This window comes from Pipistrellus kuhlii, unplaced genomic scaffold (assembly GCF_014108245.1).
Source record: "Pipistrellus kuhlii isolate mPipKuh1 unplaced genomic scaffold, mPipKuh1.p scaffold_m20_p_6, whole genome shotgun sequence".
Lineage (NCBI taxonomy): Eukaryota > Metazoa > Chordata > Mammalia > Chiroptera > Vespertilionidae > Pipistrellus > Pipistrellus kuhlii.
The window spans coordinates 65,866,876-65,879,231 of record NW_023425562.1 but is presented as its reverse complement, the minus strand read 5'-3'; the positions used below and the strand labels follow the sequence as shown (position 1 = coordinate 65,879,231).

The window sequence follows — 12,356 nt, the reverse complement described above, 5'->3', positions numbered from 1 at the left end:
ATATTTTCCTTTTATTGCCTTCCTGAAATCAAAGATGTCTGCTAGAAATTAAATAACCCTTACTAGAATCTATTGAGTGTGACCATAAGCCAAGCACCACACTAAACACTTGACCTACCTTGTATCAAATGCAGGGACAATTACAGAATGTGATTTTCTAAAAGGAGGTGTTTCTGAAAGGCTTTTCTAAAAGAAATGAGGTCTGATTATAGCAATGACTAACAGTAAATGAGGACTTTATAGCTCGCAACTGGGACTGATAACCACAATAACTCATTTGCTCTTTCCAAAAACTGCTTGAGGCTGGTGGGGGTAGCTGTTAGCATCCCAGGAGAGATGAGTGACTCACCCAAGTTCTTGTTATTGAAAGCAGTGCAGGGCCTGAAACTACAATACCTCCTAGATTCCCAACACATTAGCCTTAACACTCAGATACAAAGAATATTGCACAACGAGACTGAAGCTTCATAACTGACTGCCTCACCTTCCTTTCTGAAATCTGCCTTGCCTTTGGTGCTTGTAAGTGACCTCTGAAAGGATCTCCTGCAGATACCAACTTGTTTTCTCTTAATCTAATCTAAATATTTCCACGCATTGATGTAACAAACAAACAACCTAACACAAACTCTCCAAGCACTATAACTTCAAAAAACACACACTCATGTGCAAGGCAATAAAGAACAGTGGGTAAAAACTTGGGTTCTAGAGCCTGGGAATGAAGTCAGATTGTAGTTCTGTATAACCTTCAGCAAGTTTTTTTGTTTTGTGTTTTTTTTAAAATATATGTATTTTATTGATTTTTTTTTTTTAACAGAGAGGAATGGAGAGAGATAGAGAGTTAGGAACATCAAAGGGAGAGAAGCATTGATCAGCGGCCTCCTGCACACCCCCCACTGGGGATGTGCCCGCAACCAAGGTACATGCCCTTAACCGGAATCAGTCCCGGGACTTTTTACTCCCCAGGCCAACACTCTATCCAGTGAGTCAAACCAGCTAGGGCACCTTCAGCAAGTTTTTAACCACTTTGTTCTAGGCTGTAAAAGGGAATAATGGTATTCACTACTTCATAGAGGTGTCCGGAGAATTGAACAAGTTGATGTCTGTAAGTACAGTGCTTAGGATAGGACTTAGAACATAATAAGTGCTCGAGAAAGGAAAATCCTATATAAGCACCAAAATCTACCATCTTATAAACTGTCCCCCTCAAGTAAATGAATCTACTTGAGAAGTCGCATTAACTCCTTTTAAGTCCCTCCAGTGACAGTTTACTCCTGAGTACTTTACTATTTCCTCTGTATGTAACAACACCTGCCACTGAAGAGCAAACTAAATAGTCATGTTGTTCATCTTTGAAGCAGATCCTTCACTTCATATTTCACTCTGCTTTCACCTCAAAACGATGAAAAAGGGGAAATGGCCTTTCCCTTTAACAATGAAAAACTTTCCCATTTGAAGGGAAGAAACATATTACATTTGCAAAGATGAGTTGAACTATTTCAAAAACTATGCCTGGCATCTATCAGAATGAGACAGATTTAAGTCAAAGGGGCAGCTTTGTGTGAGATGAGGGGCAGATCCAAAGTTTTTGGAGGGACAAAAGCTTGAGAGCCCTGCCTTATTTGCGAGTTCATTTGCATGAATCTTGTCAATATCAAATGTACTCACATATTTACTGCGTGTCTGCCTGACCTGATAGATGAATAGAAATTGCTTTCTGTCCAAGTTCACCAGCAGTAAAAGTCAGCAGCAGCTGTTGGAAACCCACAGTTCTAAGGATAAGGCAATGAAAACCACATTTCGTGGTTTTATGGGCTATATTTGGTGACTGAGGTTTGTCCTAAGGAACCCTACACTTAACCAAGATATATTTAAGAACAGAATCATTTTTCCTTTCTTTTCTTTCATGCTAGAGGCGAGAGTCGCTAGACATATTAGGTCTAGTAATAATTAATGTCGTTTTCTAATACTTTTTTAAATCGAATTTATTTAAACAATACAACAAAATTTAATCAACAATATAGTTGCCTTTGTTTTCTACTACTTGTGCCCAACGCTCAGGAAGCATTTTAATCCCTCTGTTGTAAAATTCTTGTGATTTTGATGCAAAAAATTCGGTCAATGCATTTTTGAGGCATTCTTCATTATTAAATTTTTTTCCAAGAAGAAAGTTTTGCAAAGAACGAAACAAATGGTAATCGGAAGGGGCAATATCAGGAGAATATGCAGGTTGAGGGAGAACTTCCCATTCCAACTGGCGCAGTTTTTCAGCAGTGATTCTTGTAGTATGCGGTCGTGCGTTATCGTGGTGAAGAATTACGCCCTTCCGATTAATCAGCGCGGGTTCTTTTTCTCTTAAAGCTTCGGCTAACCTTTCCAACTGGGCACTATACACTGCACTTGTAATGGTTTGGTTAGATGGTAAAAGTTCATAATGAAGAATTCCTTTAAAATTCCACCAAACACACAACATCACTTTTTTTGCATGCAAGTCAGGTTTTGGTGTGGGCTGCAGAGCCTCATTTTTGTCCAACCATTGAGGCCGCCTTTTCAAATTAACATACAGCACCCATTCTTCATCTCCGGTAACAATTTGCTCTAAAAACGGCAAACGGTTTTGACGAGAGAGGAGCGAACTGCAAATTGTGACTCTTTGATTACGGTTGTTGTCGGTTAACTCATGAGGAACCCATTTTCCAAACTTTTGGACTTTGCCAAGTGCACACAATTGATTGGAAATTGTTTTTTGTGAACAATTTAAAGTTGTCGCAAGCTCTTGTTGGGTAATTTGAGGATTTTGCACCAAAAGAGCTTGAAGAGCTTCTTGATCAAAATTGGACACACAGCCTGGACCACTCTTGTCATCTAACAAAAAATTTCCCTCGCGAAATTTCTCAAACCAACGCTGGCATTTTCTGGCGCTAACTGCATCTTGACCAAGAGCACTACAGATGTTTTTTGCAGCCTCACTTGCTTTTCTTCCTAATTGGAACTCGTAAAGCATGCAGTGCCAAATATGCTCTTTATCCGCCATCTTCTTAGCCCTAGTTTTGCAACAAAAACCAAACCAAACAAAAACTTTTTCAAGCAAAACTTGTTAATTGCACTTCACACGTTCTGTAGATACCACGTGTTTGAAGGTTATGTCAATACAAGTCAACGCCAAGCAAGATTTTAAATGAATGTTAAAAAACGACATTAATTATTACTAGACCCGATATGACCAAACTGAGAGAGGACTATAATAGATTTTCATCTTTGACTAAAATAAATTTTACACAGAAGGGTTATATGTGTTGGATATAAAATATCTAGATACATTATAAAAATTGTTAATCTTTTCATTTAAGTTTTTATTATAGTAATAAGACCTCTTTTTCTCAATGTTTAATATACCTGGACTAGAAATTAAAATAGAAAAGATTTAAATAGTACTTTTAAATTCATTTAAAAATAACCATAAACGCAGTGTCCCTTTAAATAAAAAGCATATTTTGGGGGGGATGGGGGAGAGGAAGACTATTTTACAAACAACCAAAACATTTATTCAGAAGGGCAGCATTGTTTTACATTTCTGCAAAACGTCTTAATGTCTGAAGTAAGAGAACTGGGCTACCATTTTTACCTTGGCATTTTCAATTTCCTATGATATCACAAATTATAGAGCTTCTGTAAGACTCCACATGTATGAAAGAACAAGAGTGAAAAAGACAAATAACACCTTCTTATCATCATAAAAATAGTTCTGAGGTTACAGAGCCTCTGCAGGAGTCCCACGTTTCATTACAAACCACCACTTCCAACACAGCATCACAGAAAAATAATTATTATTCAGAATATATTTTTTTCAAACTGCTACAAATCAATTAGAAAAATACAAATTTGGTGGAATACAAGACAAAGAACATAAATAAGGCATTTCTCAGAAAAGAAAACCCATAGACTTATAAAATGTCTGAGAAGTTGTGCAACCCACTAGGAGCAGAAAAATACCCAGGAATAAAACTAGAATACCAACTGTTTCGTGCTCACCAGATTGGCAAAAACAAACAAAAGCCCAGAAAAGTAAGGACTACCGAAGCGAATGTTGCCACTATTTTAGAAATATAGCAAAAACTGACAATTGCCTATTTGTTATCCACTTTCCCTCTTCCTCCTTCCTAATAGCATAGTTTGCTCAGGGGTCCTCTTTCTCCTGATAACACTCTTTAAGGGAAACTAGCCTTGTCCCCCAGCTAGTCATCACTATCTTCTTTAATCTTATAAGTAATCAATACAGGCATTGAGCTGTCATTCCATTTTAGTCAATAAGATACAAAAGAAATCCAGGTAGGGGAAGATTCTAGAAAACTGATCATAGTTTTGACTGAACATGATTCCTTGTAGCCATGAGGAGAGCAAGCCATGGAATCAATGTATTACCTCTGGACTTCTTGTTTGTGAGGTAATAAATTTCTTTATTTAAGCCACTTTGAATGCCATTGTCTGTTATTTGCAGCTGAAAGCACTCAAATAAAAAGGAGAATTTTGCAGCATCTAGAATAGTTACCTATACCTATAGTCATCTCCTGAGACCCCAAAATTCCACTTCTAGGAATATAAGCCAGAGAAGCTGAACCATGTGGAGTAGGAGATATGTATAAGAATGTTCCTTATAATCTTCTTTGTACAAGGAGACAATTGAGTGCATTTTTGCAGTTAATTCGTGAATAATTTAATTATTATTAAAATAAATAATTATTATTTTTATTGTAATAGATGGGTAATTATTAACACTAATGTATTTGTAATTCCTTTTTCTGTCCTTCCAGTGGTGAGGATACCACTACCTTGAATTATGAGATCAAGTTCACCCACTCTAAACCAACAAGCTAGAAAAAGCCCAGGTCACTGACTGTGTGAAGAGCCATGCCAACCCTGGATTACCTATCTGAACTTTTACACAGGAATCAACTTTTATATTGTTTAAGCCACTTTTACTTTAAATTGATGGCTGACAGTTCATCTTAATTTAAACAAATAAATGGATTAAAAATGTACTAATAAATTATGACAGTGGATGCCACTGGGGAAGGAAATAAGTAAGTGGATAAGTGAAGAAGCTAAGGATATTTCCATTTTATTATAGTCTTACTAGAGGCCTGATGCACAAAATTTGTGCAAGAGTAGGCCTTCGCAGCCACAGCATTTTTTGAAAAGCTACGGAAGACAGGGCAAACTAGGCAACTTCCAAGGCCCTTGTTACAATGTATGTTCTACCTTCTCTTTTATCACGGCTTTTGTTCTAAGAATCTACTGAACAGTCTCAAACCAAGACCTTACTGAGACAACCTCACCACCCACTCCTTCTAACCAGCTAATTCAGAGACCTTCTTGGAAGTAAAACCAATCTAAAGAAAATGAAGAGGACACTAGTGAGTTAGATAAAGTGCATTAAAAAATTGCAAGCTTTTTGAGCCTACATAGCACCTACTTCTCTTAGAACTACATACAGATATCATCTTCAGAGGGCTCAGAACAAGTTCTTAGACTGGCACCTGCTACATAATTATTAGATACCAGCTATTTTTAAATGGAGATGGTAATATTGTATTATTTAGTCAAGAAAAGAAAAATATTTTTTTTCAAGAATACAGGATATAAATATGATATAAAAGAATCGTATAATTACTTAACATTTATAAACATTTATTTCTATATTTATAATAGTTCTACTTCCTAAAATAAAGCTATTTCTACTTTCTATCAAAAATATATTTCTATACTCTGTTAGAAAAGTACTCTGGAAGCACATAAGACGGGACATATTTTTCTCTAACTTCTTCTAAATATAAGATAGAAATATTTGTTTGCAAAGAACAAATTGTACCAACAATGACAATAATAATAATGATAATGTTAATAACTTTACTGAATTTCCGGGTATAAAGTATAGCTAAAATTGTTAACTTTTACCACACTTAAGATGCTAAGGTAAAATTAAAGTAAATGTTATAAAAAGACATAAGTCCTACTTTCAAAATAGTTTAGGCATTTAAAAATCAATGTTAAAGTATCATTTTTAATATCACAAGTCTGCCATTCATATGTTCCCTCTTCTGTAGTCAGAGAACAAGCTTTGCTCTTTGTCAGTAAGATATGATCTGTTTAGCTTACTTCTGACTTGCCCCAGGGGAGAAGGGGAGCACAGAATTTCCATGGACACTTCAGAGTGACAAATCTGCTCCTTGGGCCACTGAGGAAAACAAAGAGGGGCTGCTTGGGAAGCAACTCAAAGAGCTCCATCCTGCTTCTATGCAAACAAGAGAAACAACTACCATAAGCTTCTCACCTTTGTCCTAAATAAAAAAATGATCAACTTTACAAAGCAATACTTTTTAAATTACTTTAATCCACCCTCATTTTTTAAAAAATTAAAAATAAATGTTCTTTAAAGTATACATTTTGGCAATATTTGTGGCTCTTTTAGTAAAATTTGTCAAATCCAGATCTTGATTTTTAAACACACATAGATGAAACCCTAGCGAGGCACTTATAAATTTGTAACACTAACACATTCTAAATGTCAAACAAAAGGAATAAAGACTTAACTACTGAAAGAATTATAAAATGCTTTTAAATTCCCCAAATTTAAGGTTATTAAACATTCAGAGTATGAAGGAAGTGAAACAGAGGGGACTATACATGTACTTTAATCAATATATACCATCTGTGTCATAAATCATACTCAGAAAATTAGATTTATATTTTACAGGAAATTATCCAATGGTAAATGTGACTTAGTTCTAACTTACTTTCGTTTGGAATAGATGATACTATAGAACATTTACTTCAGTCCAAATCTAATTCATTGCTAATACTTTATCCCTTAAAAAAATCTTTAAAATAATCAATTTATACCAGCTCCCAGGGAAAAGAAATATTAATTGTAGTAAATCTGCTTCTCCTAGATAATACCAACGAGGGGCAATTTCCGTAGTCATTTATAAACAGACATAATATTAAACAGTCTTTGACACTACTTTAAACATGTGTCTTTCAGCATGAGACATGTTTATGTACCTAAGTAATTTGGACTGCAGGGACACAGCAACCAATCCCTAAAAGAGATCATCTTTAACGTGAGGAGAACTACAGAGCTGCTTCCAGAAATAAGAAAAAAATTGACAATTTCAGGAAACCTTCCTCTCAGAAAGTCTTTTGTGTACTTAAAATTAGCACCAACACTCTATAAAAAGTGAAACAAAGTGATTAAGAGCAATATATAGCTATAGAAAGAAGCACATGGCTTCCAGCAATCCACTTGTATGTAGTAAATACACATGTCTATAATCAGACATATAGTGATCTGTGCTTAGTACCTATTAGCCATCTCTCCCAAGCTATGTTTTATTCTGATCATCTCCACGGATAAGGGTTCTGTCCTTTGATTTGTAATTGCGTCTCCAAAACAGTCTTAGATACTGTTATCTCAAGGTCTGAGCATACAGGACAGTGAGCAGAAGCATTTCTCAAATTGTTTCATTCCCAAAGATAAACTGTGAAAATATACAGCTCAAGTACACGTTGGTGGACTGTGTCTTTTGAACCGATCCTGGCCCCACTCATCACAGTGAAGATAAAAAACAACCATGCCCAGGCTTTAGCTCTGTTTTGAGAAGTGCTTCCTCAGATTTAGGAATGAACGCTTGCATGCACCACTTTATCGAAGGGCATCATAGCAGAAGGAGGTGGATCCCATGTCTCCATCTTCATAAATGAGGAAATGGAGGCTCAGAGACTTGACATGCTTTTCCCAGGACCATGCACAAAAGTATCAGAGGGAGGCTTCAGGCACTTGGCTGGCTTGACACCTTATTTTCCACAAGTTCCATATTAAAAGTCTCTTTTGTGTTGTTTTTGCATTTTAAAACAAAAGGAAAAGGATGACAGGGTGCTGGAGAGTGAGAAGGGGTCAAGGACACATCCTGTATCTGCTGGAGTGGTGTAGTGCATGTCTGCATGGTGCGACATGAAAGCCCTGGATAGAAAGGGGAAAAGGGGTGACCAGGCTTTCAGTTCTGTACTAGCCAGCTGCCTCACCCCGTCACTTTGGGCTAGGTACTGTACTAACCACAGTTCCTCCTTGTTCCCCCAGGAAGCTAAAGGAGTGCTTTTTTCTCAGTGTTGTTGTTGCTATTGGTGTGTGGTGTGTGTGTGTGTGTGTGTGTGTGTGTGTGTGTGTGTGCGCATGTGTGTGTGTGTGTGTTTCAGTCACCCTTCTCCCAGTGCCTGAAGCTTAACAGTCTAACACGGGTATTGGGGGAAAAGAACAGTGTACCAGAAAGTGGGCAGAAAGGCAGGCAGGCAGAGAAATAACTGCATTAATTTTGCTTTGATTTCTGTTTCAAGTCCTGTAATGACAGATCTCACTCCAGTGCTGTACGTTTTGGAAATATACTTAAAAGGGGAATGTGGTTGTTTTTAGGTATATTTTAAGTGTCGGCCAATAAAAGACAAATACTAGAACAGCTTAATATAGCATTTTACAAACCTTTTAGTATTCTAAGGCATCTGTGACCTGCAGAAATCTAATTGTTTCTCCAATACTCTTTGGAATTGTTCAGAAAGATGTTGTACCATTTCTAACTGGTACATTAAGCATCTGGCCTGACTTTACAGGATTGCAGATAGCTGAGTGTGCACTCTCTCTCTATTTTATTAACATCCCATCGGCTCACGTTAAGATGTAGTACTGATGTGCCCTGACATGCATCACTACCTGTTGACAGAAAAAAAAAAAACAAAACTGGGCTAGACTTGAGAGGGTCTACAAACAGAAAATCTTTTAAAGATGTTTTGGCAATTTAAACAGAAACTCTGGCTTTAAAAAAAAAAAAAAAGAAAGAAGAAAGAAGAAAGAAAAAAAAAGAAAAAAGAGCAGTTTCAATTTTACAAATTTATAAAACATGCCCAAGTTTCAGCATGCCAAATTCTCTGAAAATTAATCTCCAGCATCCATTCCCTCCTTCTCTAACTAGGAGTGCCCAGTTTTCCTTTGCATCATACCCTCGCCCCACTCTCCCCATTCTCACCACGTGTTTGAGTGGGATTGACCCCACCTACCACTCTTATGGGGCACATGCTCACCAACATACCCTTCCACCTTCCTGGAATAGATTCTGGAATGAGCATATGAGCAAGTATAAACAAATGAGATAGAGTGAATCACAGGCTTCTGTGCAGGAGCTTATGGAGGTGACTGCCTTTCCCCCTGAACACTGCAACCCGAGAATGTGATGTGTGAAGCCTTAGAGGGGAGCCTGGAGCTGCCATGGGACCTTTGTACATCTGGGAGGCTTCCAACACTGAAAAGAAGCAGCACACTAACAGACAGAGAGAAACGGCGTTCTTGTTGACATACTATAAGCCACGTATCCAGCTTTACCTGAACCAGACGTTACATTTGAATGTCTCAGTTAGTTGAACCAGTAGAGTCCAACTGTTGACTAGACAATAAGGGTTGCCTGTTCAGTCTCTTCCAACCAGAAAAATTTCTCAACTGATAATGGTCCAAGGCATTTTATATACCAAGTCTTTTTGTTGTTGTTCTTTTTTGTTGTTTTTCATATATTTTGAAGACTTTGTTCTCATGAAGAATGGTGAGGTGAAGAAAAATCCTCAAGAATGTTTCTTTCTGGACTTAAAAGAACTCTAATAAATTCTAAAATTAAATCACAAATATCATATTGAAGGTGCACTGAGGGACACCTAGTCCTAGTAGCTTTTTTAATAAGGGTGTTCAATAAATTTGTGTATAATGAATGAATGAATGAATGAATGAATGAGTAAACAAGGTAGCTTAAGCCTAGACAGGCTGAAAAACCTGGATTAAGTTGTCCCATGAAATAATTATAGTTATTGTAGTCACTTTCAACTAGGTATTGTTTATAGCAAAAGAGGTTTGGTTGGTTGTTGTTGATTTCACTTAGAAACACAAGTAAATGGCAAAGGTTGGGAAATCTACTTCCAAATCCAATTTTCCCTGCTCATCAAGGCACATCTCCTGTCTTCCCAAAACAAAACAAAACAAAATGCAAAACAACAAGTACCTTTCCAATCTCATATGTCTACTGGAACTCAACTGAGTTCTCACCCCTGGGAACATGAGGTCATGAAATGCATGAGGGCAACAGAAAAGGAATTCAACAAGAAAATCTCCTACTTGGCCACCTCCTCATCCATTTCCTGATGACAAAAGTACTTCAAAGGGAAATTTTGAAGAGTGTGAAGCAAGCTGTCCTGGGCCTTCTCCTACCTCCCTTTGTGCATATTCTTCTACCATTTCTGACTATGTCCTTTTCCCAGACACTCAGATGCCTTCATCTTAATAGTGGTAGATACCATTTTCTGGGTACTTGCTATGAGTCAAGCCCTGACCTAATAAACTCATAAAGATTTAGTAATTTATCTGCAGCCATGTGGCAAAGCCAAGATGAAACCAGATATGTAGACTCTGAAGCATTTGCTCTTGAACATTAGTGTACTCTGGCTCCTCCTTTCTGAGCTGAACGTTCCTTGCTGGAAGTACAAGTCCCTGCCCTCCTATCATAGCCTACAGAGCTTCATGCTGAAAGTGCCTTCCTTCTTACCCCTCCCACCAGGACAACCATCCACTTAGTGCAGCTAATCTCCCTTAGGTAACAAAGGAGGAAAGCAACCTGAAGTAATTTAGGGTAACTCTTCATCTTTCCAGAGACAGTACATAGTGTTTCAGAAGGGGCACAAAATATTATAAGTTTTCTCCAACTGGCAGAATTTCAAACAGCTGATAAGAGCAATGAGGGGTGTTTTTGTTTTGTTTTGTTTTGTTTTTTAATGGAGGCAGTGAAAGTGTGTATTTTTTTGAGTAGGGTCAGGAGGAGGCTGTCTTGAATTTGCCTCTAATGTCAGTGCCGCTAGTGCAGATGACAGTGTTCACAATATCTTACCTTCTTCTACATTTTCATTGACATCTTTAAAAAAAACACACAACAAAATTGGTGTTCAGTAAATTCCTGCTGCCTTTATGTGCCATGTGAGAAGAGCAAAGAACAAAGCAGATAATAAGAACTCAGGTAACAAATGGTAGCCTAGAGAATGGAAACTTCAGCGCTAACTCCCAGGCCAGCCAGTGCCTTAGTTGAGATGCCTATAACCCAAATTGTCCAATTCTCTTTGTCTGCTCTTTAAACCCTGTCTGAATGCAACAAAACTGCTTAAATATGGATATAAACCCACAGGAATTTGGCCAGGTAAAAAGTTCTTTTTAAATATAACCAACTTCCATCTGAAAATAGGTTCTAGAAAGAATATTTTCATAAAATAATTTAATCCATTAATTTGTTTTATAATAACAGAAAGAAAAAATCCACCTTTTTTTGAGAGATTATGTGATTCCCACCTCTCTTTCCTTCAAAATTTCAGCAGCTGCACCTCAGCATAACTTGTCCTGCCTAACAATTTCTAAGAAACTGGCTTTTCACAGACTTTAGAATTCTAAAACTCCTGGGTTTAATTGGTGTGTCCTCAGAGGCCCGCAGAAAAATACAATCATAGGACAATAGGGGTCAATACACCTCTTATCAAGGGTTTACCTTCTATTTTGGTATCATCCATCCTTAGAGAGGAACTCAGAAGGTTAAACAGTTATTTAAAAAGCTTATAGAGAAAGTAAATGAAGCTAACGAAGAGGCCATAATCAAATACCGTATTTTCCGGCGTATAAGATGACACTGTGTTCTATCTAGTAAAAAGTCTGCTCAGATTGGCCAGAGTCAGAGAGGCGGTCTATTAAAAAAAGAACTGGTGTTGCCTCGGAAGTGGGGGGTAGTCTTATACAGCGAATATAGGCCTAAACCTATGTTTTAACTGTAAAATTAGGGGGTCGTCTTATACGCCGGAAAATACAGTATTCCTGGAAAAGACAATTGGCTGTTTTTCCTTTAGAAAAACAAAAAACAAGACATTCCTAGAAACAAACAAACAAACAAAAAATGCAAAGAGGAATGTTGTGAACCTCTAAGGATAAAACAAATAATATTAGTTTAAGAAAATTGCCTTCCAGGTAAATATAAAAGCAAAATTCTTCCCAGCAACATTTAAAAGTAAAACACTTATGGGGCCCAAAGCAATTACTGATTAAATAGCAGAAAGCAGGCTATGAAAATCATAATTGAAAAAGTGATCTTCCTCCCTTAAATAAATTAGTTATTTATTTGAACCTTCTTTCTATTTATTTGTATAATAAATATTCACAGTTGGGATTACTAGGCTTCATAATTATAACATTATTACAACTTGTTAATAATGAGAATAAAAGGATTTTAATATAATACAGA

At 37.0% G+C, this 12,356-nt stretch overlaps 1 protein-coding gene across 1 annotated transcript in view; it reads right to left on the bottom strand.

Annotated features, from left to right (window-relative positions):
* The window catches only part of MACROD2 (mono-ADP ribosylhydrolase 2), a 1,879,699-nt gene that overhangs the window by 1,586,808 nt on the left and 280,535 nt on the right, over nucleotides 1-12,356 (bottom strand). The window lies entirely within an intron of this gene.